Below are 12272 nucleotides of genomic sequence, written 5' to 3'. Positions count from 1 at the left end.
AGTGCTTATTTAGAAACTTCTTAAATATAATGGTAGTTTCTGCCTCCACCATCCCCTCAGACAGTGCATTCCAAACTCCAACTATTCTCTGGATGAAAATTTCTTCCTTATAATCCTTCTAAACTTCTTGCTCTTGACCTTAAACCAATGTCCTCTGGTGCAAGCCATCACACTTATGGAGAAAAGTTTACTACTTCTGCAGAAAAGTTTACCACTTCTGAATTATCTATGGCTGTCATAAGTTTGTACATCTCAATCAGATCCCCTCTCCATCCCAGACAATATCCTGGTGAATCTCCACTGCACCCTCTCCTGAGCAATTGTGTCCTTTCTATACTGTAGCAACCAAAACCACACACAACATTTCTAGGTGTATCCTTGCTAATATTTTAAAAAGCTGCACCATCAGTTCCCTGCTGTTATGTTCGATCCATGGATTAGTGCACCACTTGGACACAAGTCGGGGACTGATCACTTCTGGCTGGGTCACCCAGGCGAGGGTGCCTGATGATTAAAGATCCAAAACATCCTATAACCCCGGGTTCATCACTGAAGACATGCCCAAGTAGCACCATGCCCTGGTTAATAAAGACTAGCATTCTATATGTCCTCTATCTACCTGTTGCTGCCACCTTCAGGGATAATTAAATTTATACACAACAGTCTCTTTGCTTTTTAATACTCCCCAGGGTCTTCCTATTCATTGTGTTCTGTATATCCTACCTTATTTGACCTCAAAATATATCACTTTGCCCTTATCAGGATTAAATTCTGATAATTTAATCCTCACTTTCTACTACCCATCAATTTTTGTCACATCTGCCAACTCACAAATTGTGCCTTCTACAGTACATTAATATCTAAGTCATTGTTGTTAATGTGTAGAATAAACAGTAAGGACCCTAGTACTGATCTCTGTGATCATATGCTACCAATTATGAAATCAGCCGTTCACCATTAATCATCCTGTCTCCTATTATAACCCAATTTTTGATCCAATTTGCCCTTTACCTATCTCCAAGCATGCAATTTATACCTCTCCAGTAGCATGTCAAATGTGGCTTTGAAAAGATAATCAAAAAACATCCTTCCAACCTTGTTTTGTTTGTCTCAGCTATACCATCCTCATGAGAGTTTCTATAGTTTGCTACAAAGATGATTGTCCATCTACAAAGATTAAAGTCCATTGTGTTACGCTCTACTTGCCAGTGTTGGCGCGTGACCAAGTGATCTGAAGGTCACTAGTTCAAGCCTAAGGCGCTTAACCACACATTGCTGTGCGATGACACCATGGCCAAGCTGTATCGGTCTAGTGCCCTTCCCTTGGACAACATCGGTGGCGTGGAGAGGGGAGATTTGCAGCTTGGGCAACTGCCGGTCTCTCATACAATCTTGCCCAGGCCTCAGTCAACATTGAAATCGATGGACAGTCGAAGAAGAAAAATAAACATGCCACTTCTAATATCTGTAGACCCCCGTCCTTCTAGCTTTTAAATTCAATGCTACTTTCTGTCAATCTAGCTGAATTTGCTAGAGTTAGCATACTGATCTATTGAATGGCCTGCAAATGTATTAACTTGTTAGTTGCTTTTATTGTTTCAGTGAATGAATAACAGAAAATGCCTGAAATAAAGGCAGGTCAGGGTATGTCTATGGGAGGAAGAGAACAAGAGTTAATGTCACAGGACAAAGAGTGTGTTCTGATGAAGGGGTTAACTCCTTTTCTCTGCCCTCAGTCAAAGCCTGATTTACTGAGTATTTCCAGTATTTTCTGTTTTAATTTTAGATTTCCAATATCTGCAGGTTTTGTTTTGATGCAAGAATGATGGATGTCAAAATATGACTTTTCTTACAGTACTTGAATGTTTTGATTTTTCAAGACTTTGGTCAGTGATGGTCACTGCAAAGAATGCAACTGAATGGTCTCATCGGTATGTTCCGAAAGCTATGGCTTTCTGGCAGTGGACTGCAAGTATACCAGCCACTCTTGGATGCCATTTCAATAATCAGAGGAAATTTTGTATTCAACACTGAATTTCAGTCTTTGCATGGTATCAGACACCACACAGATACATCGCACAGCACATAATCTAAATGGCGCCAAAATTCAACTGTAAAGAAAAGCTCTTTAACAAAACAATGCACTCACAAATTGGTTTCATTTTGTTTCTGGGTCCTTGTCCCAAAATAACTGTCTGCTATTTCTAATTTCTGAAGTCATCTTTCAGTTAATGTAAAATATATATGTGTCTTGCTTGGTGTGAGAAAATTTGTCAGTGTGCAATATGGTTCCTGGCTAAATCTCTATAAGTGGGATATTTTTATACTTGTATATCACACGTCATTGCTCTCAAAATGTCACCTCCATAGGTTTTCATGATATTGTTTATTTTTATTAACATGTCCATTTGCTCTGTGTAGAATGATACTCAAACTCTGTCACACACACTGAGGCTTATAAATCAGGGCAGCCATATAGTCCCAGTCCTATTCAACAGTGACACTGTTAAGTTGGGGACATTTGACATTATAGTGATAAATAAATATTGCTGTCCTTTGCCATGACAAACAGATAAAGCAGCTGTAAACACTGGGTCTTTTCACATTTTCGACAAGCAGAAACTGATCCATTCAGTTAGTACTAAACACATTTTAATAGGGGTATTCTGCCTAAAATCTGCTTATTACACCATCAGAACTCAAAGTAGTGCATGGACAACTTTAGATATAAATTCAAAGTCTGCCTGCACCTTTAAAACAGGAGGTGCATTCTTGTTGGGATAAAAGTTCTGGAACACATTTTAAGACCATAAGATATTGGAGCAGAATTAGGCTATTTGGACCATTGGGTCTGTTCTGTCATTCCATCATGGCTGATTTATTATCCTTCTCTACCCTATTCTCCTATCTTCTCCCCACGACCTTTGATTCTTTACTAATCAAAAACCTTCCAACCTCTGCTTTAAATATACCCAATCACTTGGCCTCCACAGCCATCTGTGACAATAAATTTCACAGATTCACCAACCTCCTTGCGTCACATTTTCTGAGGAGATGTTAGATTGTGCATCGTGGGAGAGGGATTTCAAAAGAAGTGAGAGGTGCCAGTCAGAACATTCAGTATGCCACATTTCCTGAGGAGATGTTGGATTGTGCATAATTAGGCACTTGGCAAAGACCAATAAAAAGAAGTTGGGTTTAAGCAAAGCAGGCATTGTGTGAGCGGGCCAGTATTATGAGTGGGAGTTGAGGCTTTGGCTCAAGGGGCTTCAGTGAGAAGGGACAAAGGCTTTAGGTAGATTATTTTTAAGAATTTTCTTTCTTTCTCTTGCACAGTTAAAGCAGTGGGGATGTCAGACAGGATAATAGAAAGCTCCTCTTGGGAAGGCAGGGAGATGTACTTCTTGCAGGTGACTACACCTGTAAGGAGTACATACAGCTGCAGTTTCTTACAGACCATGTTAAGAAATTGGAACTGGAGCTGAATGAACTCAGGATCATTCAAGAGGCTGAAGGGTTGATTGACAGGATATACAGGAAGGTAGTTACACCCAAGCTGCACCTAACTGGTAACTGTCAGGAGGGGTAAAGGGAATAGGCAGCCAGAGCAGAGTACCCCTGTGGCTATTCCCCTCAATGACAGGTATACCTCTTTGGATACTGTTGGGGGGGAGGGGGGTATGACCTAGCAGAAGAAAACACAGAGGTCAGGTCTCTGGCACTAAGTCTGGCTCTGTGTTTCAGAAGTGAAGGGAGGAGAAGAGGCGAGCTGTGGTAATAGGTCATTCAATGGTTAGGGGAACAGGCAGGAGGTTCTATGGACAAGAACAAGATTCTCAGATGGTACATTGCCTTCCAGGTGCCAGGATCAGGGACAATGTGGATTGAGTCCACAGCATTCTGAAGTGGGAGGGTGAGCAGCCAGAAGTTGTTGTCCGCATTGGTATTGATGACATGAGTACGGAGGGTGATGAGGTCCTGCAAAATGAGTTCAGGAAATTAGGTGCTAAGTTAAAGGACAGGACCTCCAGGGTGGTAATCTCAGCAATGCTACCCAGGCCACGTGCTAGTGAGGCCAGAAATAGGAATATTGGCTAAGAAGTTGGTGCAAGAGGGAAGGCTTCAGATTTTTGGATTATTGTGTTGTGTCTTTGCAACTACATAGCTATGAATTAAAAGCATACATGCACACATTCACTTTCAGTTTGCATTTGGGAGACACGTTTTCGCCTGAGTAGGTCTTGAACATCACTGAGGTCTTTTCTAATGGTTGCTTTGAACACGGTCTGTTGTAGTCAGCCTCTGAAATTATATACAAAGCTGATCCAGTATCCAGCTCCATTTTCAGATCTATTGTGATCCACGTGTAGGCATGACAGCTCAGCTTTGTCGGACACTGTATTGTCTGATTCTGTTTCCCGTTTGGTCACTTTATGCACTTACTTAGTTTCATGTTTGAAACTTCTCACTCTGTGTGGTTTTTCTCTTTGGTTGTGCTTTTTATCTGACTTGTACACACTCTCTATGTGACCTTGTCTGTGACACTTTCTGCAAACTTTTTCTTTGAACCAACAGTCATTTGCATCATGGGAGGATTTGCCACATCAATAACATTTTTGGCTTGTTGATTGGAGTACTGTACAGACGCAGTTGATTGGAGTACTGTGCAGACATGATAGAAGCTTTCCAGTGCAAGTCCGGTGAAGAGCTTTAAAAAGCAGGAGGTTTTTCAACAGGAATCGTTGATTGGAGTACTGCATAGATGCAACAGAAGTGTTCCCTTGCAGGTCCAGCGAAGAGCTTTAAAAACCCAGTCTCTGTAAAAGAGGGGTACTGCCTAGTGGAGCAGCCATTATGGGAGTGGCCATTGTCAGAATGGTCTGAGTCAGAGTAGTAAGGCTTTAGCTCAACAAGGCTTCAGCGAGAGTAGGCAGAGGAAAGGTAAGTAGGTAACTCAGTCCTTATTTCTTATTTAACTCTATGGAGAATAGTGGGTATGTCTACAGAGCCAGTGTTCCATTCTGGGTGACTGATGTGGGATTTCCAGGAGACTACCAGCCTCCCAGATGGCCAAATCTGTACCAGGTGCATTGAGGTACAGCTCCTTAGAGACCGTGTTAGGGATCTGGAGCTGCAGCTCGACGACCTTAGGCTTGTTAGGGAAAGTGAAGCAGTGATAGATAGGATCTACAGGGAGGTACTGGAGGCAGGTTAATGGATGACTGTCAGGAGAGGGAAGGGAGACATCAGATGGTGGAAAGCACCCATGTCGCTGTCCCCCTCAACAATAAGTACCCCATTTTGAGTATTGTTGGTGGGGTGGGGGAGGGGAAGGGGAGACCTATTAGGGGAAGGAACAGTGACCATGCTTCTGGCACCGAGTCTGGCCCTATGGTTCAGAAAGGGAGAGAACTGAAGAGGATGACAGCAGGGAACTCTATAGTTGGGGGACAGATAGGTGATTCTGTGGACACAAAAAGGAAACATGGATGGTAGTTTACCTCCCGGGTGCCAGGGTCCACGATGTTTCTGAACGCATCCGCAATATTCTGAAAAGGGAGGGTGAGCAGCCAGAAGTCCTGGTACATATCGGTAGAAAAAGGGAGGAGGTCCTGAAAAAAGAATACAGGGAGGTAGAAAGGTAGCTGAGAAGCAGGGCCTTGAGGGTAGTAATCTTGGGATTGCTGCCTGTGCCATGTGACAGTGAAGATAGGAATAGAATGAGGTGACAGATAAATGCATGGGTGAAGAATTGGAGCAAGTGGCAGAGATTCAGATTGCTGGATAATTGGGACCTCTTGTGGGGCAAGTGTGACCTGTTCAAAGGGGATGGGTTGCACTTGATTCTGAGGGGGACCAATATTCTTGCGGGCAGGTTTACTAGAGCTGTTGGGAGTGGTTTAAGCTAAAATGGCAGGGGGATGGGAACCAGTATGATAGAGCTGAGGAAGAGTCAACAGGTTTACAAGTAGATGATGGATTTAACATGAACATAAGGAAGGACAAGCCAATGCTTGAGTACAGATGCAGACAGAGCAAAGCGATGAATTGTGCCACAGAGATAAAATTCAAAAGGGTGAAGAATACAGGACTGAAGGTGCTAATGCGTGTTGCATTCGGAATAAGGTGGACAAACTTATGGTGCAATTAGAGATTGGTTGGTATGACGTTCTTGGCGTCACTGAGTCGTGGCTGAAAGAAGGCCATAGTTGGGAGCTTAACATCAAAGGATTTACTTTGTATCAAAAGGACAGGCAGGAAGGCATAGGCAGTGATCTGGCTCTACACATAAGAGATGGAATTAAATCTTTAGAAAGGGGTGACATAGGATCAGAGAATGTTGAGTCTTTGTGGGTGGAGTTAAGAAATTGCAAGGGTTAAAAAAACCCCCATAAAAACCATCATATATAGGCCTCCAAATAGTAGCTAAGATGTGGGGTTGAGATTACAAAGAGAGCTGGAAAAGGCATGTAATAAGGGTAATGACACAGTTGTAATCAGGGACATCAACATGCAGGGGGTTTTGGAAAATCAGGTTGCTGTTGGATCACAAACGAGGGAGTTTGTTGAATGCCCGCAAGATGGCTTTTTAGAGCAGCTTGTGCTTGAGACTGCTTGGGGAAAGGCTAACTTAGATTGGGTGTTCTGTAATAACCCAGATCTTATTAGGGAGCTTAATGTAAAGGAACCCTTAGGAGGCAGTGATCATAATATGATTGCATTCATACTGCAATTTGAGTGGGAAAAGCGTAAGTCACATGTATCAGTATTGCAATGGAATAAAGGGAATTATAAAAGCATGTGAGAGGAGCTTGCCCAGGTAGATTGGAGGAGGATATTTGCAGGGATGACAGCAGAGCAGAGATGGCTGAAGTTTCTGTGAATGGTTCACAAGTCACAGAGTAGATAAGTCCCACAGAGAAGCAGTTTGCAAATGGCAGGGCTAGGCAACTGTGGCTGACAAGGAAAGTTAAGGACTGCATAAAAACCAAGGAAATGACATATAAGGTAGCAAAAGTGAATGGGAATTTGAATGATCGAGAAGCTTTTAAAATCCAAGAAAAGGCAACTAAAAAAGCTATAAGAAGGGAAAGATGAAACATGAGGGCAAACTAGCCAATAATATAAAGCAGGATTATTTAAGTTTTTTCAGTTATATAAAGAGTAAAAGGGAGGTGAGAGTTGATACTGGAACATCACTGGAAAATGATGTTAGTAAGATAATAATGGGGAATAAAGAAATGGCAGATGAACTTACTAAGTACTAAGTAGGTAGTGCTGAGAAAGCAATGCGATTGCAGCAGGACTTGACAAATTAGAAGAATGGGCAAAAAAGTGGCAGATGGAATAAAGTGACAGGAAATGTATGGTAATGCATTTTGGTAAAAGGAATAATAGTGTAGACTATTATCTAAATGAGAAGAAAATTCAAACATCAGAGGTGCAGAGGGAGTTAAAATTCCTTGTACAAGACTCCTAGAAGGTTAATTTACGGGTTGAGTCTGTGGTGAAGAAGGCAAATGCAATGGGAGCATTTATTTCAAGGGGAATAGAATATAAAAACAAGGAGATAATGCTGATGCTTTATAAGACACTAGTCAAGCCGCATTTGGAGTATTATCAACAGTTTTGGGCCCCATATCTCAGAAAGGATGTGTTTTCATTGGAGAGAGTCCAGAGGAGGTTCATGAGGGTGATTCTGGGTTAACATATGAAGCGGTTGGCATCTTTGAGCCTGTACTCACTTGAATTTAAAAGGACGCGGTGGGATCTCATTGAAACCTACCGAATGCTGAAAGAACTAGATAGGGTGGATGTGGAGAGGATGTTTCCTATGGTGGAGGTATCAAAATTGAGGGGCAACTTTTTAGAACAGAGGTAAGGAGGATTTTTTTTTTAGCCAGAGAGTAGTGAATCTGTGGAATGCTCTGCCACAGACTGTGGCGGAGGCCAAGTCTGTGAGTTTATTTGTGGAAGTTGATAGTTTCCTGTTCAGTCAGGGCATCAAAGGATATGGCAAGAAGGCAGGTATATGGGTTTATCTGTGACCCAAGATCAGCCATGATGGAATGATGGAGCTGACACGATGGGCTGAATGGCCTAATTCTGCCTCTATGTCTTATGGTCTTATGGCTTTTTGTACCATTCAGGGACATTTTGTGCATTTCACATTCTAACCCCTTTTTCTGTAGGTCTGCTGTATCCTTTGCTGCAGCCTCTAAAGATATTGCAATGGTCAATGTATGTTCTAAGGTTAGGTCTCTTTCTGACAGTAGCCTCTACTGAGTGCTTTGACCACATACAAGTCTGTCCCTTAATGCATCCGAAATTCTGTCTCTAAAGTCACAGTACCGGGAAAGTTTGCGCAGTTCCGCAATGTATTAAGAAATGCTTTCATTCTTTGACTGGTTCCTTTTTGTAAAATCTAAATCTCTTTGCTATTACTAGTGGTTAAGTGCTCAAGTGATTTTGTAAAACTGTAACAATTTTGTTGAATGTCTTGCTTGCTGGCTTTTCAGGAGTTACTAGGTTGCATTAGAGACTGTACATTCTAGCACCCATTAAGCCAAGAAGCATTGGGCCTTTCTTTTGCTCACCCACATTGTTTGTGTTACAATACAGTTCCACCCTCTCGATATATGACACCCAGCCTTCAACAGCACTATTGAATTCATCAACTTTCTCAAGTGAAGCCATTCGCCATGTTATTTGTGTCTTTCACTGTGTACTATGCAGTACACGTCCCTTTGTTAGTGTCCATGGCGGTTATCTCCATACTGTTTAACTCTTTCCTCTCACTGTCTCAAACCATAATCATCCCTTAACTGTCGGTGCAGTTAGTAATATTCTCTGACATTCAGGTTCATACTCATCGCCAATTAGTTGTGTCTGCAACTATGTATCAATTAAATAAAAGCATGCACACAGGAGATGTCTTTAACTGGGGGTGGGGGGGGAGGGGGAGGAGAGAGAGAGAGAGAGAGAGAGAGAATTAAATCATCCAAGGGATTGCTGAAGAAGTTCTGTCTGTTATTTCGCACCATCTCTCCTCCTCCACCACTGGCCATCCCAACATGCCTGATTACCCTTGCGCTGCACTGAGAAGACAACATATTCCCCCACAGAAACAATTTATAGCTTTCCACCCCTTCCTTTTCTAACGTGCCCAATGCATCACTTCATCATCTGATTAGGGATAGTTAGCATGGCTTTATCAAGGGCAGGTCGTGCCTTATAAGCCTGATTGCTTTGAGGATATAACAAAACACATTGATGAAGGTAGAGCAGTGGGTGTAGTGTATATGGATTTCAGTAAGGCATTTGATAAGGTTCTCCATGCAAGGCTCCCTCAGAAAGTAAGGAGACATGGGATCCAAGGAGACCTTGCTTTGTGAATTTAGAAAAAACAAAGTACACTGCAGATGCTGTGGTCAAATCAACACGTACAAAAGCTGGATGAACTCAGCAGGTCGGGCAGCATCCGTTGAATGAGCAGTCAACGTTTCGGGCCGAGACCCTTCATCAGGCCTGAAGAAGGAGGGGGCAGGGGCCCTATAAAGAAGGTGGGGGGAGGGTGGAAGGTGCCAAGTGAAAGGTCCCGTCACCGCAACAGGGACCATGTTCCCCTTGTCCTCACCTACCACCCCATCAGCCTCCGGATCCAGCATATTATCCTCCGTAACTTCTGCCACCTTCAACAGAGCCCCACCACTAAGCACATCTTTCCCTCTCTACCCCTCTCTGCTTTTCGCAGGGATCGTTCCCTCCATGACTGCCTGGTCCACAAGTCCCTCCCCACAGATCTCCCACCTGGTACTTATCCCTGCAAGCGTAAGTGCTACACCTATCCCTACACCTCCTCACTTACCACCATTCAGGGCCCCAAACAGTCCTTCCAGGTGAGGCAACACTTCACTTGTGAGTCTGTTGGGGTAAACTATTGCATCTGGTTCTCCCGGTGTGGCCTCCTCTACATCGGCAAGACCCAACGCAGATTGGGGGAGCACTGCGTTGAGCACCTCTGCTCCGTCCACCACAACAGACGGGATCTCCCGGTTGCCACCCACTTCAACTCTGTTTCACATTCCCATTTGGATATGTCCATACATGGCCTCCTCTACTGCCATGAAGAGGCCAAACTCAGGTTGGAGGAGCAACACCTCATATACCATCTGGGTAGTCTCCAGTCCGTTGGTATGAACATCGAATTCTCCAACTTCCGGTAATTCCCTCCCTCTCCCTTCCACTATCCCACCTTCTTCTACTACCCATAGTGCTTTCCCCTTACATTCCTTCTTCACCTCTCCTGCCTATCCCCTCCCTGCTTCTCCTCCCCCACCCTTTGATCTTTCCTCTGATTGGTTTTTCACCTGGTACCTTCCACCTTCCCTCCACTTTATAGGACTCTTGCCCCCTCCTTCTTCAGTCCTGAGAAAGGGTCTTGGCCCGAAACGTTGACTGCTCATTTCAACGGATGCTGCCCGACCTGCTGAGTTCATCCAGCTTTTGTACGTGTTGATTTGTGAATTTAGAATTGGCTTGTCCACAGAAGGCAAAAGGTATTTGTAGATGGTTTGTATGCTGCATGGAGGTCTGTGACCAGCAGTGTTCTGCAGGGATCTGTTCTGGGACCCCCTCCTCTTGGTGATTTTTATAAATGACTTGGATGAAGAAGTAGAAGGGTGGGTTAGTAAGTTTGCTGATGACACAAAGGTTGGGGGTGTTGTGGATAGTCTGGAGGGTTGTCAGAGGTTAGAGAGGAACATCAATAGGATGCAGAACTGGGCTGAGAAGTGGCAGATGGACTTCACCCAGATAAGTGTGAAGTGGTTTATTTTGCCAGGTCCAATTTACCATATAAATGGTAAGATTCTTGGCGGCATGGAAGATCTGAGAGATCTTGGGGTCTGTGTCAATAGGACACTCAAAGCTACTGCACAGGTTGACAGAGTTGTTAAGAAGATATATGGTGTGTTGGCATTCACCAACTGTGGGATTGAGCTCAAGAGCTGTGAGGTAATGTTATAGCTATATAAAACCTTGGTTATACCCCACTAGGAGTACTGTGTTCATTTCTGGTCACCTCACTACAGGAAGGATGTGGATACTATAGAGAGAGTCCAGAGGAGATTTACAAGGATGTTCCCTGGATTGGAGAGCATGCCTTATGAGAATAAACTGAGTGTACTTGGCCATTTCTCCTTGGAGCGACAGAGGATGAGAGGTGACCTGATAGAGGTGTACAAGATAATGAGGGGCATTGATCGTGTAGATAGAAGCTTCTTCCCAGGGCTGAACTGGCTAACAGGAGGGGGCATAGTTTTAAGGTGTTTGGAAATAGGTACCGAGGGGATATCAGGGGTAAGTTTTTCACACAGAGTGTTGGGTACATGGAAGTGGATACAATAGGGTCTTTAAGAGCCTCTTAGATAGGTACATGGAGCTTAGAAAAATAGAGGACTATGTGCTAGGGAAATTCTTGGCAGTCTCTAGAGTAGGTTACATAGTCGGCACAACATTGTGGGACGAAGGGCCTGTAATGTGCTGTAAATTTCTATGTTCTATGTTCTATTATCAGAAAGCCACCGAGCCTTCAGTCTCTGTTGTTGCATTATTCTTTGAATGGCATGCAGGTTAAAATCAATCAGTTAGCCTGACTTTAGTAGCTAGTAAAATGTTAGAGTCCATTATTAAGGATGAAGTTTCGAGGTACTTGAAGGCACATGATAAAATAAGCCAGTTTCCTTAAAGGGAAATCTTTTCTGACAAATCTGTTGGAATTCTTTGAGGAAGTAACAGGCAGGATAGACAAAGGAGAGTCATTGGATGTTGCTTACTTGGATTTTCAGAAGGTCTTTGGCAAGATGCCGCACATAAGGCTGCTAAACAAGATAAAGCCCATGGCAACCAGGAGAGATACTAGCATGGATTAAATATTGGCTGACTGGCAGGAGGCAGAGAATGGGAATAAAGGAGGCCTTTTCTGGTTGGCTGCAGGGGTTGGTGTTGGGACCTCTTCTTTTCTCATTATATGGCAATGATTTGGATAACAGAATTGATGGTTTTGTGGCCAAATTTGCAGAAGATATCAGGACAAGTGGTTGGGGAGGCGGGGAACTGGTGGTGTTGAAGAAGCAGGGAATCTGAAGCAGAACCTGGACAGAGTAGGAGATTGAGGAAAGAAGTGGTAGATGGAATATAGAGAAGGGAGGTGTATGATCATGCACTTTGGTAAAAGGAGTAAAGGCATAGACTATTCTCTAAATGGAGAA

This window comes from Hemitrygon akajei, chromosome 19 (assembly GCF_048418815.1).
Source record: "Hemitrygon akajei chromosome 19, sHemAka1.3, whole genome shotgun sequence".
NCBI lineage: Eukaryota > Metazoa > Chordata > Chondrichthyes > Myliobatiformes > Dasyatidae > Hemitrygon > Hemitrygon akajei.
The sequence above is the reverse complement of the archived record's forward strand: the minus strand, read 5'-3'. Positions refer to the sequence as shown.